Source organism: Vigna unguiculata, chromosome 3 (assembly GCF_037176805.1).
Source record: "Vigna unguiculata cultivar grain cowpea cultivar isolate G323 ecotype 2 chromosome 3, ASM3717680v1, whole genome shotgun sequence".
Lineage (NCBI taxonomy): Eukaryota > Viridiplantae > Streptophyta > Magnoliopsida > Fabales > Fabaceae > Vigna > Vigna unguiculata.
The window spans coordinates 13,959,137-13,965,089 of NC_140794.1; the positions used below are offsets into that span (position 1 = coordinate 13,959,137).

General features: G+C 29.1%; 1 pseudogene; it reads left to right on the forward strand.

The window, feature by feature from the left end:
- Positions 1-3,760: 3,760 nt before the first annotated feature.
- LOC114177454 (tetrahydroberberine oxidase pseudogene) lies at positions 3,761-5,670 on the forward strand (annotated as a pseudogene).
- Positions 5,671-5,953: the final 283 nt, after the last annotated feature.

Consider the following 5,953-nt stretch of genomic DNA (forward strand, 5'->3'; position numbering starts at 1 on the left):
TTAGGATTCGACAGATGAAGTATGTCAAACTAATACCTTCAATTTATTTAGACAAGGTATTAGACTCAACATTTTAAATTAAGTATTGAAAAAGTATTATTTCATAATTACGGGGCGTTACAAAGGCTCTCAAATTTATTTTTTTTTTCCTATTTCAAAGAACGTTGTAGGGTGGCTCTCCTTATATAGGATGATGATCCACACAAAGTCAAGCCTAAAAGAGAATGTGAGACTTCTCTTATCATTGTATCCTAGGGTTTCTTTATCGCAACCTAAAATAGGCTTTTTTTAACAAAGAAACAAATGAACTCTAAGGGGTATATTGCCTGACAAAGTTATAGGTAATGTACAAATTTAGTTCATTTACTTCTTTAATCTTTTTATATTTAGTACAAAGTCTCCTTTGCTTAACGAGGTTTTTCCTTTAGCTCTTTAATCTTACTACCTGTGATAATTCCTATAAAACATTCTTGTATGGCTTGTACTCTTCTTTCATTTCTTTGTCTTTTGTCATGTTTCTTGTAGTTAGTGATGTCATCACAAAAATTGCCATTCTCTTTGTACATTTTTTAGACAACTTTTGTGATGTATAATTTTAGAGATAAACTTTCATCACTAATACAATTTGTTAATGACTTCTACGACGAGTGTTTAGGAACAACACATCTATATGTCACAATTATTTATAAAAGAAAGTTGTCTTATAACTTGATTCATGTTATTTTCTTCAATCATATAATTGATTCATGTTATTTTCTTCTCTCACCTAACGTTATCCAAAATTTAATATCCTCTGTGGCAGGGATAAGTTGCAGAAATTAAAATTTCCACACTAAAACAATGTAATTAATTTGTAGAAATTACCTCATAATTATTTTTCTAAAATTTTACTTTTAATTCATATAAAAAATGACTTTTAGTTTATGAAAAAGTAAATTTTGTTTTAATTTTTAAACATTTTGTGAAAAAAGAAAAAGCTATATATAAAAAATAAATATTTGTATATAGCTTTTTTTTCTTCTTAAAAAGAGACAAAACTTAATACTGTGATCAAAAGTATATGATTGAGCAAGCACCTCAAAAAGAGCAAACTATAGCTTAACAAGATTGTTATTGGACAAGATATAAAAGGTAGTGGTTATTATCTTTCTTTCGGAAGAGAAACACAACACGCAATGTCTTGACTGAGGCTCTTCGTCTTTGTTCACTTCAAATAGAAACTTTTTATATTATAAGAATTTATAAGATTGGAAAAGGAGTTATATTTCACTAAAAGAATAGATAAATAATAGGTCATTTGAAGCGAAACAATAGCACTTTTTATCGAGTAAAAGTACTTAATTTTCGCTTAAGTAGGACATTCAATTTTGGTTTAAGGTACACTTGGATGTACTTAAGCAATAAATATTATAATCCTATATAAAATAATTTAAAAGTGACTAAATTGAAAAAGGAACTAGTCATAATCGAAGTTATTGTCATTGCCCTTCTATTAAAAAAGTAGGAGCTCTAATCTGTACTAAAGGAGATGGGGTTAGATCCTAATCCTTATATATCTATATATATATATATATATATATATATATATATATATATATATATATATATATATATATATATAATTATAATTGTATATTAAAGTTTATGAAATTTTTTATGTCTGATAATTAAAGCGTGATTCTATTTTATAATGAATAAATAAAAATATCAAAGGACAATCTTATCTTTATATAAATACGTTATATGACATTATATTCTTCTCTATTTATGCATCCCATTGTCAATAACAGATAAAAGAATAATAAGGAATAATTAAACAGTTTTCTTAAAAGATCTGAAAAATCAAACCAATCTACTTTTTTATTATTATGAATTAAGTATGTTTTCACTTCTAATTCACATATGTTGTTTTCTTATAAAATTTGATATCAACAATCAAATTAATATATAAATATAATTAAATAGTTGGACTAATACAATTACATTTTATAAAAAAATTATTATCAGTGTAATAATTAAGGTAAGCTTCATCAATATTATTTGATATATTCTCTTATATATAAACCACATATATATATATATATATATATATATATATATATATATATATATTTTCCACGTGAAATAAATTTGAGATTACTACTTAAAATATAATAATTTCATGTAAGTTGATTCACAACCCCATATTTTTCAACACAATTTAGATCTTAAAAAATATTTTACTCTCCGTTGTATTGTTCTAGAAACTAGTAGGGACAGATGGTAGTAATTTTTTATTCAATAAAGCGCGAAAGTATCTTTTATGAAATTTTGTTTCTACCATTTTATTCATAATTAAAGAAAAAACCACTTATAAACTAAATTTAAATTTCCGACTTTGGTAGAAATAAAATTGTTAATTTTATGATAATTGTTTGATAAATTTATCTTCTAATAAAGTATTTAATTCCTTTACTATACGACAATCAATATGCTTTATATAACAATGGGCGTGAACAAAATACTTACAATAAGTGTAAAGATTATATATAGTTTTTTATAATTGTTTGGGAATAAAATATATATTCAACCACTTTTATAAAATAACATGTGGCATAACTAAACAAGTTAAAAGAGTAAAATAACACTTACCAATTAAAAGAAAACTTAAACGATAACAACTTAACAAAAAATTAATTAAAAATATTTGAATTCATAAAAATATTAAAAATTAATTAAACCTAATTAAATTAAACTTAATATATATATATATATATATTGGAATTACGTTACAATTATTCCTAAGTATTTTAAAAAAAAATATTTTGTCTTCCTAATATATATAAATCTGTTGGCCACTCTAGTATATAAATATACTACTTGATTTGAAAAGTAAACTATGTTTACTGACTTTAAGATCTTAGATTTGGATGCACACAGCAAAACCAATAAAAGAATAAAGATAAATAGTAGGTTCGTGCTTAATATTTTATTTTTACTATAATAAGAAAACAAAATTTTGTTTTGATATAAAAGTTTTAATTTTATTAATTTTGTTTAAAACTATTAATAGTTGTCTGTGTTTGACTTTTAGGAAATATTATCTAAAATTAATAGAAATAATTTTTTTTATTAAAACTTTTTTTTTATTGTATTAAAATTTAAATACAATATGTTGTACTGAATTGACTATATATTATTTTTTTAAATTAAATAGTTTTTCTGGAAAAATATTTGATTTTATTCTTTCCTAATATTTTTATTTAGGATTTATCTTTTTACATCAAAATATCTGACGTTCTCAATTTTAATCGTTGACTCGCGAAAAGTTTTAAAGTGTCAATTTTTTTCATATTGAATTTTTAATATTCTCATATTTTTTACTAATTTTATTGTTTTATAAACGAATTATTTAATTAATTTTTAAAATAAAAAATGTTGATATTGACATAATGTGGTTAATGGACATATTCTCATTTAGTATTTGATGAAACAGAAATTTATATCTATTAAAAATAAAATGAGAGCGATTATTATTACGAAGTTTGAGTTGAAATGGATAACTCGAACGTAATGTTCAATAAAATGAGAGCGATTATTCTTCATGTGAAATGTGTTGAAGGGTTGCATATTACTTTACGTTAATGACTTGTCTTCTCTCATTTGGCGGCATTATTCATGCGTTAATACGTAGGCTTCGGTTCATAATTCTAGCGTCTACACCTAAGAACGTTATCACGAAACTCCAGACTACTATAAATTACATTGGCATTACTCATGCTCAACTTGCACCTCTCCTATCAGCAAAAAAACTATCCTTACAATGAAGTATCTAAGCTCCTATTTTACCTTTGCTACTGCCATTGCTCTTTTATTTTCATTTAATCTTTCTTCAGCAGATTCTGATGAAAAGTTTGTTGAATGTCTTTACAATTATCCCCATATCACCAACTCAATTTCCAATGCTGTTCACACGCGGACCAACTTTTCATACTCCTCTGTCTTAGATGTTTCCATTCAAAATCGCAGGTTCTTAAACATAACCTCAAAACCCCAGGTCATTGTCACACCACTTGACGTTTCCCACATTCAAGCCACCATAATCTGTGCCCAACGCCATGGCCTGCAGATTCGAACACGAAGCGGAGGCCATGATTACGAGGGTCTCTCCTACGTTGCTGGGGTTCCCTTTGTTATCCTTGACCTCATAAACCTTCGAGGAATCGAAGTTGACGTAGAAAACAGCTCTGCATGGGTTGAAGCTGGGGCGACCATAGGTGAACTTTACGACAGGATTAGTCAGAAAAGCAAAACACTTGGGTTCCCAGCAGGTGAGTGCCCCACTGTGGGTGTTGGTGGCCACTTTAGCGGTGGTGGCTATGGATACAGATGCGTAAGTACGGTCTTGCTTCTGATCATGTAATTGATGCTAAGATTGTTGACGTCAATGGTAATCTCCTTGATAAAGAAACAATGGGCGAGGATCTATTTTGGGCCATCAGAGGTGGTGGTGGAGCAAGCTTTGGAGTCATCGTGGCTTGGAAGATAAAACTAGTTCCAGTTCCATCAACTGTCACAGTGTTCAATGTTGCAAGGACGTTGGAAGAAAATGCAACGGAGATTATTCATAAGTGGCAGCGTGTGGCAATCAAATTTAACGAAAACATAACCATGAAGGCCAACATGGAAAGGGTAAATTCAAGTAAAAGTGGGAATCCAAAAGTAGAAGCGCGGTTTGAATCGTTGTATCTGGGGCGTGTAGATGAGCTGATTCACATGATGCAAAAGAGCTTCCCGGAATTGGGTTTGGTGAGAGAAGAGTGCACTGAGATGAGTTGGATAGAATCAATTCTGTACAAGGCTGGTTTCCCTAGCGGTCAATCCACCAGTGTTTTGTTGAACAGAACTCAATTAAGCGGTTTGATGTTATTGAAAGCAAAATCTGATTATGTGAGGGATCCAATTCCAGATGTTGGGTTAGAACGGTTATGGCATTTCTTATATGAGGATGCAGCTAAATATGGTTACATTCAATTCACTCCTTATGGAGGAAGGATGAATGAGATTTCAGAATCCGAAACTCCATTCGCTCACAGATCTGGCTACATATTCCACATTCAATACAGGGTGTATTGGGAAGAAAAAGGGGATGAGGCAGCTCAAAGGTACATGAATTGGATTAGAAGAGTGTATAAATATATGAAACCTTATGTTTCAAAGTCTCCAAGAGCTGCATATATGAATTATAGAGACCTTGACATCGGAGTTAATAACAATGGTTACACAAGCTTCAGCCAAGCCAGCATTTGGGGCTTTAAGTATTTTGGTAATAACTTTAACAGATTGGCACAAGTGAAGACAAGGGTTGACCCTCGAAACTTCTTCAGAAACGAACAAAGCATTCCTCCTCTTATCTCGAAGGGGGACACAAATAGACCTTCTTGGGTGCCATTATAAATACTTTGTTATTTACTCTTAAAGGTGTTAATTAAGTGCATGCGATGGTATGAACATTACTCTTTTAGTAATTTTGTCAGTAGTGCATTTTATCTTCTTATCGTTGTTAAAACAAAGATACTATTTAGAACATTACTCTTATGGTAATGTTATCATTAGTGTATCTTATCTACTTATAGATGTTAATTAAGTCTATTCTTACAAAAACTCGAAAGGGCATCCTAGAGTTTTCAAATGTAAGTGTTTTTTATTAAATAATGATAAATGTTGGGTTTACGATAAATTTAAATAAATTAGTTAATCAGTTTGAGTAGTTAATGAGTTAGCTCTTGTAAGTATATTACATCATTTTTTACTTTAGACTACATTGAACTAGTTCACAAGTACAAAAGTGCTGTCTAAATATAGAAATGGCCACAAATATATATGCATGGCTTAAAACTACTAAAGATCACATTTTACAAATCGATGATTATTTAGGCAACATTTTTTTAAAAGTTGCCCATAGAAAATGTGG